The following is a 12365-nucleotide window of genomic DNA, read 5'->3' as shown; positions in this document are numbered from 1 at the left end:
AAGAAGAAAGTCAAAGGGGAGGAGGTATCAATCGAAAGGACTGAATGACTGCTAGTACTGTGAGAAACCAAGACACAAAAAGAAAGATTGTTGGAATCAAAAGAAAAATGAAGGAGATAAATTAGATGGAGACAAGGAGGTAAATGTGGTAAGTAATAAATCTGAAGAGGATGCTTTGCAAGGAGAGCTCAACAAGGAGCTCGATCTTGAGCAACAAGATCATAAAATTATTACACCATCTCAAAGGACAGTTGCCTCCTATCCCTAATATTCCAAGCCAAATCATGACTAGATACGCATTTGGCTAAACAATCAGCAGTTCTATTCCATTCACGAGGAATATACATGAACCTAATGAACTGAAAAGAGGAAGAGAAGAAAAGAATCTGCTTAACAATAGTGGCCAGTTGCCAACTAACATCCTCAAGCTCTTGCGAAGAAAGCATGTTCACCACCACCTGGGAATCAGACTCACAGATAATCTTACTCCATCCCCGCAAGCAACACTGTTCCACAACATATAAAATAGCCTGAGCTTCCATGAGATTGTTAGTATAATCACCCTTATGAACTGAGAAGAAAAATTTAACATCCCCAAAACTACAACGAGCCACTCCACCAATACTAGCCGGACCAGGATTCCCACGGGAAGAACCATCAGTGTTAATTTTTAGAACTTCATAGGGAGGAGGAGTCCAGTGCCCATCCTGGTTAACCCAACCCTTCCTCTGATGGTGAAGCTTCCTGGACATAGAAGGAAACCTATGAGTTGCAGCCCCATCTTGTAGATGAAAATTGAGGCGATTACAGATAGCAAGATCAACCGGATCCATACCCCCATCAAGCTCACACTTCACAAGAATAGTTTCCTGAAGAGAATGTGATATTTTCCACCAAAGATGCAAAAAACCAAGCCGAACATCTTGGAATATGTGACGATTCCTCTCCAACCAGATATGCCAAAGCATGAAAGATGGGCCAGCAATCCAAGCAGCATGGAGAAAAGAAGACTTGGAGGGAGTAGTACCCAAGCGGGCTCAGAACTCAGGCAAAGAGGAAGCATGCCGACAAGAGCAACCCCAAGCGCTCCACCAAAGGTGCCATATCTGAGTAGAATAGGAGCAATGGAAGAATAGATGGGAGACAAACTCCTCTCCATTACCACACAAAACACAATAAGAGGGGCCCTAAAATCCACATTTACAAAGATTATCCCAGGTAAGACAACGGTTGTGAGCCACTAGCCACATGAAAAAATTGCACTTGGACCAAGAAACTTTATTCCAAACTTGCTTCCACCAAGGGACCTCAGCATCCCCAAATAATTGTCTAGTTATCTCCTGATACCCAGCAGAGACATGATATTTACCAGACAAGGTACCGCCCCAAGCCAAAACATCTAGACCAAGCAAAGAAGAATACTCTCTAGAGGCCAGAATTTGAGAAAGCTCCTGACGATCCATGTCTGTACCTCCAGGAGGCCAATCAGAAGAATGCTTCCATCTGTAACCAACAACAGCTCCCAATTGATAAGGAGTCTTGTAATGAGCCACTTTATCCCATCCAGTGGCAAGAAAAGAGTCACAAAGAGGCTGAAGATGAGGGTATATGGATAAAATGGAAGGGAATCCATCCCAAGCATCAGACCAAAACAAACCTTGAGAACCTCCTTTACATATCCAAAACAGACCCCTCTTTACCAACATCACACCTGTTTTCAAAGTATGCCAAACCATTGAGCCACGTCCTTCAAGAGGAAGTGCAGAAATAGAGCAAGGATCAGCACCATGAAAATATTTATGAGTGATAATACAAGCCCAAAGTTGATGTTGTCCAGAGCACCATCGCCAATAAAGTTTAGCAGCCAAAGCTTGACTACTCAATAGAGAAGATCGAAGACCAAGACCACCCTCCTTTTTAGGCCTACAAATAGTTGCCCAATTAACCAAGCTCCATTTAGTACTACGCAAATTACCACTCCAAAGGAATTGTCGAGAAAGAGCATCAAACTCCTTGGGAAAGTAAATAGGTGCAGCGTGAACCATGCTTCGATAAGTAGGAAGAGCTTGGATAACAGCTTGAAGAAGAGTAACCCGGGCAGCAGTAGAAAGCCATCTATGAGTCCAATGATTTACCTTATCCTAAAGCTTGGTAATCAAATTTTTCTAGAAGAGACGTGGCTGCCTGGAAACAGCAATAGGGATGCCAAGATAAGTCAAAGGAAGTGATCCTATCTGAAACCGTAGGATACCAATAATCATGTGCTGAATAGAATTAGGAGTGTTAAAAAAGTAAATGGAAGATTTGTCCTCATTAACTTTCTGTCCTGAAGCTGCCAAATAAACGTCCAAAGCATGTCGAAAGGCTTCAACTTCCTTGATCCTAGCAAGACCAACAAGAGCAGAATCATCAACAAATTGAAGATGGGAAAGAGAAGGTAAGCCATTACCCCACCGCTAGCCTTGAATAGAATTATGGGACACCTGATGCTTAATTAATCTGCCCAAGCCTTCAGCCATGATGATGAATAGATATGGGGAGAGAGGGTCACCTTGGCAGAGGCCTCTAGAAGCACCAAATAGTTGAGAAGGTTGACCATTAATAAGAATAGAAAAAGAGGCAGAAGTAACACAACTCATAATCCAACTCACCCAGTCAGAGCTAAATCCAAAAGAAAGAAGAATACTCCTTAGGAAGCTCCATTTAACTCTATCGTAGGCCTTAGCCATATCTAGCTTAACAAACATGGCTCTCTCCCTTGAAGTAGCCATAGAGTGAATAACCTCAGTAGCAATAACCACCCCATCCAAAATTTGTCTGCCAGCAACAAAACCACCTTGTTCTTCTGAGATAATAATGGGAAGCCACCTTTTCAATCTCTCAGCAATCAACTTAGTAATAACTTTGTAAACCACATTACATAAGGCAATTGGTCTAAAAAACTCCAATTGATTAGCACCCTCTCTCTTAGGAATAAGAGTCAAGAATGTAGAGTTCAAAGCTCGAAGCATCTGCTTGCTAGCATAGGATTCTTTAACCACCTCCAACAAATAATGATTAATGATGTCCCAAAATTCCTGAAAGAATTCAACTGGAAAGCCATCAAGACCATGAGCCTTCCCCTTAGGCATGCCGAAGACCACCTCCTCCAGCTCTTCCAAAGAAATAGGACGCATGAGATAATCATTCATTTCCTAAGTGATAAGGGAAGGAATACAAGACAAAATAAGATTTTCTTCATTATCAACAGAAGGAGAGTCCTCAAAGAAGAGGGTAGAGAAGTACCAAATAGCCTCTTGGAATAAAGCTGGCAAGGAATTTAGTTGGATACCTTGAGAATTAACCAAAGAAGAGATAGTGCTCTGATTCCGGTGAGATTGCACTGTTTTATGGAAAAAGGCAGTGTTACGATCACCTTCATGGAGCCAATCAACTCTAGCCTTTTGCTTCCAAAAAATTTCCTCTCGAAGTTCCCATTCTTCTAGAGCTCTAGAAGCAAGGGATTTAGCCTTGCCAAGATCCTCTGAGAAACCTCGATCTCTAATCTCCCTTGTGATGACATCAAGATCTTCTTGAGCAAGCCTCTTCATAAAGTGAAGGTTCCCAAAGCATTCTCTATTCCATATCTTGAGCTGCCTTTTAACATATTGAAGCCTTTTAGAAAATGAGAACATTGCAGTACCATATGCAGGAGCACCATCTTTCCACCAACAGAAAACACAATCATGAAGAGAGGAGTCCTGAAACCACATCAACTGGAACTTAAAAGGAGGATGCTTCGGAACATAAGCCCCTATAGCAGAAAGGGTGCCACTAACCCAGAAGCAAGAAACAAGAAATCTATCCAGACATTTTGAGATAGCAGCAACACCAGTCCTGCGATTATTCCAGGTATAGAGACCATTAGAAGGCTTAACATCAGAGAGATGCAAAAGAGATATATTTTGCCGAAGAAGAGCAGAAGAAGGCCCCAATCTAGCCAAATCACCATGCTTCTCCTCCAGACTTAAAACTGAATTGAAGTCCCCTGCTAACACCCAAGGATGATAAGGATGACAATTTCTAACATATTGAATATGTTCCCAAAGTTCCTCCTTTTCCACAAGATCAACAGGTGCATACACATTAGTAACCATGATTACCTCTCCTGAGTCTAGAGCAGAAGCCACCATAGAGAGAGCTAAGCGAGAAGACATCCAACCAAGAGGAGAAATTTTTTGAGGATCCCAAAATATAGCTAAACCACCCGCACTGCCTGTTGCCCCAACACACTGGCATTGGCCACGAGACCAAATACTAGAGGCATGTTGGACCATAGACTCCATAGAGATCTTAGTCTCTTGGATACAAAAAACATCAGGGCTATGATCAACCACCAAGTTATGAATAGCCTTTTGTCTAGGGATGCTATTCAACCCCCTTACATTCCATGAGAGAATAATCATCATTGGGTAGAATTGGGAAAATGAGAATCCAAAGGTTTCACTGAACCAGACTCAATCAATATATCTCCTATGAGTTTAATCTTCTCTTGGTCTATTTTGCACCCACTCCTTAGAGGAGGAGTAGAAGAAGCCTGCTTAAAGGGTCAAGACATCAACCCCAAGGGGAGAGGAGTACCCTTGCCCTTAACTGATGGTAGCACATCCTTAACCAAGTCTGCTAAAACAACATCATTATCCTCCAACACTACAGGAGTCACCAGAGCCTCTGTCATAGGAGCTACAGGGACCTCACAGTTCTAATATACTACAACTTGGGATGCCCCACAAGCATCATTAGGAACAGATCTCTCATCTGGGAAAATTGGATCAGAAGAGATAGGAGGAGGAATATCCTCCTCTAGAACCATACTATCCAGCACCTCAAAGTGGTTAAAACCTAAATCAGATAATCTTTCTTTCAAAGGCTTCTTTTGACCACGACCCTTAGCACAAGGGTGAACAGGGGTAAATCCATCCTTATCCTGCATTTGAGCCTTACCCTTACCTGTAGCATCTTGTGGATTCATCCCCTTGGTAGTATTAGCCATTTGAGATTGTCCTTTCCCTTTAGTATCTGCCAAACCACCAGTATTGCCAGCTGTAGAACCATCCACTCCTTTGAAACTTGAGTTATGGGGGCACTGACGTAGTAAATGACCATACTCATGACAAATCCGGCAACAGAAAGGGAGAGATTCATAATCTAACTGCTGCACCCAAGAAAAATCCCCCATACAAATTTCCAAAGAATCTGGTAATGGGTTATTCAAATTAATTTCAACACAAATTCTAGCATAAGAAATAACCTTTTTATCGAGGGATTGATGTGCGATCGCAGCCGGCTTCCCCAACAAAGCAGCAATTTGTGGAAGGATGTCTTCACGCCAAAATTCTAAGGGAAGATGAGGCAAGCGAACCCAAACTGGCACTGTTGAAGGGAGATCCTTAGCAGAATTAAAACCTGAATGCCAAGGTTTGACAAATAACCCCACATGGTTGTAGAAATAAGGGCCTCCTTCAAAAACACGATCCCGATCAGACATGCAAGAGAATACAACAAAAAAATAACTATTCCCTGCCAACATAATCTCCATATCGCCTTCCACTTGCCATGAGCGGCGGATCCATGCCTCAAGAGAAGATAGGGAAATTTGGATTCCAAGAAATTTTCATATCAAAGCATGCTTGGTCCAATAATCAATGTCCTCCATTACAGTCGTTGGAGGAATAACCAGAATAGGGCAATCATGGCTACGCGGAAAACAACCATTAACTTTTTTCAGCTTGGAGCTCTCCCCTGAATAAAATGATTCAGATCGCATTGCATGCATAGTTGGAGAAGAACCAGCTGTTCTCACCAACGGAGAAGAAATCCCAGGCCCTGCCATGCAAACAATAAAACCCCAATCCAAAATTGACTACAGAAGATTTCCAAAAACATCGACGCAAATTATGTCCAGTAGCTAGCAATCCAAACAGAACCAAACTCGTCAGAACCTAGACTAGACTCTTCAACTACATTCGGTTGCATAGCATATGCATGCATAACATTGACTCTTAGCTTACAAGAGGAATCTATAAGGGAATCTCATTCATATTTGTCAAAGTTTGTACTCTAGTTTTGAGCTATTAAGCGAGCAATATTCTCTCTGATCCTTTCTCTATTAGGATCCTCATGATCATATTCATTAGGTTCATGTGATCTAGAGGTAGAATCCTTGGCATCATTGTATTTGACCATGAGTTCTTTTCCCCAAAGTAGAGAAGTAAGAGGCATGGTATCCTCTTCTTGTAGAAAAATAATAACAAAGGGTGGATCATCATCCTTTGAGTCACTAAACATGGGAGCTCCTCTATCAAACATGGGTAATTCATCTTTGAGCCCAAAGCCTAGGCTACAAGTGTCTCTATTTTTGTGAACCTTGATATGACTTTAGGGTTCTATGAGAGCTTATTTTCACTAGTTAAGGACCCTTGGCCCTAATAGCTCATGTTTTTTAGAAATTTTATAGCCCTTCCCATAACTCTTAGGAGAGATAGGAGTAGTGACCATGACTTCCTCCACATCTTTGTCTTCCCTAAAAATTCAATCTCTTATATCTTGATCTTCTTTTTCTAATTCTAAGGGAATAGACGATTGAAAAAAAGTGTCAAAAATGGTCATAGCAGAAACCAAGGGCTTCAATTTTGTAGAAGGTTTCTCATAAGATCAAGGAGAAATTAGTAGAGTAGCAATAGATTATAGAGTATACTTGCCCATGCCAAGGCTCATCATTTTCAATTTTTGTTCACACTCTTTGAAAGATGGTTTAATCTCATAAGAAAAGCGATTGTGAGGAACTAGCGTTTTAGCAGTAGACATGTGTTAATAGAAATAGAATTTTCTCTAGGAATAATTATTTCAATACCATTGAAAGGAAACTTAATGCTTTGATGGTATGTAGATGGTACTACTTGCATGTCATGAATCTAAGATCTTCCTAGCAACAAATTATATGCCAATGAGATGTCTAAAACTTGGAAGACCGCATCTTTTTCAACAAGACCAACATGGATTGGTAGCACAATAAAGCCCTTGGAAGGTTGTTCAACCTCATCATAGGCTTTGATGGTGATCTTTTTCCTAGGGTCGATAGGAAATTCATACATGCCTAGCTACTAAACAGTATTGAAAGAGTTTATGTTTAACTTTGCACCATTATCCATCAAGACTCAAAAAATGCAAGTACGAAATATTTGAACTTGTATGTGTAGGGCGAGATTATGGGGATGATTGAGGGATTTTTCATCTTCTTCAGATAATGTGAGGTGATGTGGTGAAGAGATATGGTTCACCATAGATTGGAATCACCCAACATCAATATTCATGGGAGTGTTGGCTATGTGTAAAACTTTCTTAAGAATTTCCTTGTGTAAGGGAGATAGTTTATTGCAACTCAAAGATTGAAATTTGTGCCAGGGTTCTTTGCAATTGACTAACAAGGTCATAGTTGGATATAGTTTGGGTAGCTATTTTTTTAGATGATGAGGAATTCTTAGGATCATTTGCAACTTTAAAGAAGACTTTAGATTTCCCCTAGTAACAACATTAAGTGTCTCACCATGCGAGGAGGGTTTTACCACTCTAAGAACTACCTTAGGTCGAGTGTACCTATGTTGTTGTGTAGCATTAAATTTTTTTAAGGGCTACCTTAGGTCTTTCATCATCTATATCATAATTGGGATCCTTATCAAATTTAAGAGCCATCATACAAAGATATTCATTAGGTTCCAGCATGTTTATGATGTTATTAGTGTCAGTGTATGTGTAGTTGATCTTTACATCATGATTTTTCTTATTAACCTTGGATGAGCATATTGCAGTAATGTTTTTTTGAAGGATTTGTGATCAAATTTTTTGACTAAGCCATTTTTTATGACTTTGTCAGCATCCATAAGATCTTGCATAACATCTTTGAGCTTAAAGAAATTTTCAATATTGTGCCATTTTCTCCTTTGATAACTGCAGACATAGTCCTCTCTCCACCAAGTAGGTCTAATGGGTGGATCATGTGGTTGGTAGTTGTCTGGAAGTGTGACTAGTTTATTTCCAAGTAAAGTCTTCAAGACTATTTTTTAAGATTCCACTAGAGGTGTCTAAACATGTTTTGGCTTACAAAATTTCTTAGTTTCATTAGATGTTTGAGACTTTGCAATCTCTTGTTTTTTTGCAGCATAAATGACATTAGAAAGGTTAAAGGCCAACTCCTTAGTCTTAGGACCATCCACTACTCCAACATTGACAACATATTTTTATTAATTTAAAGGGTTGTTTTTGTCCTTGCCATTCTCATTGTCATTTTTTTCTTTATTCAAGACAATGTCACATTTTCGAACAACAACATCTTCTATGTGGTATGCACTTTAAACCATGGAGTTGAAGGATGTGAACATTTTTTTTCTAAGATCAAAGTAGAGTTCAGGTACAAATGTATTGACAAAGATGTCAATCTTCTCAATCTAAGGAATCTGTTGAGGGTACCTAGAATGTAAACATCTCCATTGTTGGAGGTATGTTGCAAAGGGTTCACCTTGTTTTTGTTTGATGTTGCACAAATCCAACACAATAACAGGATGTCAAATGTTATAAGAATACTGTTGGATGAAGCATTGTGCAATTTTGTCAAATATTTTGAGAGGAGGTGACTATTTCATGAACCACTCCATGGCCTTGTCCCCCAAGCTCCTAGGAAACAACCTCATAAGGTACATGTATTCATGCATGAAGTCCATACTAAGAGCATACAAGTGTCTAACTTAATTGTGAGGATTGCCATTTACATAATATTTATCATATTTGGGAACCTCTATATCCCTAGGAAATAGAAGCATGTAATGACTCCTATCAAAAGGAAGATCACATATTTATTTAACAAAGAAAGTCTTAGGTTGCTCCTTGGAAACTTGTAGTTGTGCGAGTTGATTTTTGAGGTCTTGCATTTCCTCTCTCAAAATCTCAACTTTAGTAGGTTCTCATTTTTTTATTATTCTTTACACATCAAAGTCTTAAGGGAGCTGCCATCCCTTCATTGTCATGTATTGAAAGTATTGATCCCTATTTTTTTTCCAAGGCTTTGAACATTAACCTTTGGGTGACCTCATCTTGTTGAAATCTCATAAGATCTTCACTAGTGATTTCATCATTTTTTTAACTTTTTTGATGAGATTGTGAATGTTTGGGTGGTGATGAGCATACTCCTATGTTCACTCTAGGAGTCCTAAAAGGTGTATTGTTTCCATTATTGTCACTGAGAGGGATGTTATTAAAGGGGTTGTTGTAGTAGCCTTGCCTATTTTTTTTCATTGCTTGCATAAGCATCATACTCAACTTGATGATAGGCTCTTTCTCTAGTGGTCATGCATATGGCCTCTTTGAATCTTTCCTTTTCCATGTGGGCTTGTACTTCTAAGTAGTGTTTCCTCTCCTCAAGATGCATGGTGAGCGAGATGCTATCTTCACCCCTAGGTGTATCAAAGGGTGTACTGAATGGGTTCTCAAAGATATAGAGTGGGTTATTCTAGGTATTAGCTTCTTGTGGTTTATCAAAGATAGGATCCTCCACACAAGGTTGTTCGCGAGGGCTCGTAGTTGGAGTTTCCAATTGTTTGAAGGTGAAATAAGGATGACTACCTTTACCAACTTGGAACCTAGTTGTGACCAACATGTAAGGGTATGTCTTCATTTAATAAGATGAGAAGAGCATTTTAGATTTGAGTCCAATAGAGTTAAGAAAAATCATTTGTCAAAGATAGAATAAGTCAGTGGCTTGTCAAGAGTGTTCAGACATTTACAACACTAGTGACTCAAACCAAGAGAGTGAGCGAGAAGCTCAATAACAAGTAGCTAGCATAGAAAGGTAACCAGATTTTGACAAGTGACCATTAGTGATCATTTTTAGCTTACATCTCATAGACTAAACCCATCTTTTTGACTTAGAAAGTACCTAACACATAGATATTTTGACCAAATTCAGGTAGGATGAAGTGACACACTCCTAGACCAACTAAGATGCAAATATGACTCAATTTTACAAGCAATAGAAACCAAGCAATATTTGGACAACAAAATATATCGTACAACATGGTTTACAGTAGTTGGGCGATACTCTTATTCCAGATGAACTTTTCCTTAAGGAGGCCGATATACTTCACTATAGTCAAGCAAAAAACTTTATAGTGAGAAGGTGATACAATTTCAACAAAAAATGTCATATGATATTTCTCAAGCAATTGTACAATAGAGTGACAGTAAGCTATGAAAAAGATAGTTTTTGAGCTTAAAAACTTACGTTTCATATCAATTATTAAATGTTTTCAGACCAAAGTGTTATGTAGATAGTATAGGACCTCAATTTTCATCAGAGAACAACATGGTTTGTAAACATCGAGGTAATTTGCATGTCTCAAACAATTGGACAAGGGAAAAAGAAACCTTGCCAACACGTAATTTTTATATCAATGAAAATTCTTACCAATGCTAACAAGATGTTTGATTTCAAGAATATTTACATGGGTCGAACACTTTCCAAGCAGATCTACCTAAGATTCAAGGCTTGTTACTCAAAAACTTGGCCCACACTTAATGCCCCTTTGCCTCACACCAAGTGGTTTCCTACATGAGATATTGGCTTTGTCATGGAGAGGTCATTAACATAAGCAAAGGGACATAAATGGTGAGTGTAAAATCTTGGGGTGATCTAGGTAATCCACTAGGATTGATCCTTGCACCAAGAAGTTGAGTGAAAAAAAAGGTAGTTACTAACCTAGAGTATTTGGGTTAGGCTTCCATTTATAGTTCCCCTTTTGTACCCAATTATGAGACACCTTGCCTTATGGAAAGTAACAAACCTTGCAACCATAAGAGCACTTTAAGCATTCTTTCCTATCATTTTCCTCATGGTCTCAATCCCACAAGTACTCACACTTAGTGAAGACAAGCACTATGTCTACCAAGGTTTTGTCTCCTAGATAGCCTTGAGTTTATAGTGGGTCAGAATAGTTGGGTTTGCTTGTCCCCACTTGGTTCATTCCTCTTGATTGCTCAAGAGCAGATCTTCTAAAGGATGCTAGACTAAAATATATTGGATCCACTCTTGGAGGTCAATATTATTGATTCACCACGAGAGTGAAGAGCATACTCTCCTATCCAATTGTTTCCCCCAAACATGCCAAGAAGCTCAATTAACCCTTTTGCTTTTGAAATCTAAAGGTGGGTTAAGATTTCTGATTCACCACAAGGGTGAAGAGCATACTTTCCTACCACCAAGAGGCTAAAATCACAAGTCTTATATGCCTATGAGAGATAAACAATTAGTAATATTGCCCCACACAAAAATAAGGGAAATACAATATGCTTTTAGGAAGGCCTGCAAACAATCATTAGTAGCCTTTTTATATTTGAAGCTTTGACATGTATTCTTTTAAGGTAATTTTTCAAGAATTTAAGGAAAAACCTACAAGCACAAACATTATTCCAACAAGAGTTAGTCCCAAAAAGAATATGAAAAGTTGCAATAAGACCTCTAACAGACACTAATTATTAGGATTTGACCACAGACAGAAATAATAATTACATGCAAATATAAACAATATCATAAAATAATAGATCAGACAGAAAAGAACACAAGACACCAAGATTTAATGTGGTTCACCCAATCCCTAGGCTACATCCACCAAACAACAAGTCCAATATTATTATGATCTAATGATTACAATCTATAATCCCTTTCAGCTCAATACTGCCACAAGAACTAATTTTTTCATTACACCTTATGAAAATGCCTAAACCTGAGCCCCTTTATACAAGTAATTTTATGACGCTTTAGGGTTACAACATGTTGGCCATATATTGGCCACAATTTCAGCCATGATCCAAATTGTTTTGTAGCATGTATGTATTTATGAAGTATGTAGTATGAATGTATTTATGAAGTATGAACCCTAAAGAATTTATAAAGTATGTACAATACTTCCTTGATCAGTCACCACAAACTAACACTAATGAGCTTGAAAAACCCAAAAGACAAACTGCTATAGACCAAAAACTTATTAAAGAACCCAAACAATAATAAGTTCCAAGCTAGGGGATATTTTTTGTTGACAGAATTTTGTACAATACTTTTTAGTATAGTGGTACGATACTTCATCCTATGTGATATTTCTCCCTATAGCTAAGCAATACAACTTTGTATACCAGTGTGATAGAGTTCTATATGAGTGCACGATAGTTTTACTCAAAAAATATTACATGACAATGCTTAGAAATATCGTACAATATTGAGAAATGATTGCCCAATATTCACAACTATAAAAAAATAAAAAGACTAGAAAACAAGTAGAAAA

The sequence above is a fragment of the Cupressus sempervirens genome, chromosome 3 (assembly GCF_028749045.1).
Source record: "Cupressus sempervirens isolate cs-2001-9-10 chromosome 3, ASM2874904v1, whole genome shotgun sequence".
Classification (NCBI taxonomy): domain Eukaryota; kingdom Viridiplantae; phylum Streptophyta; class Pinopsida; order Cupressales; family Cupressaceae; genus Cupressus; species Cupressus sempervirens.
Note: the sequence above shows the minus strand (reverse complement) of the source record.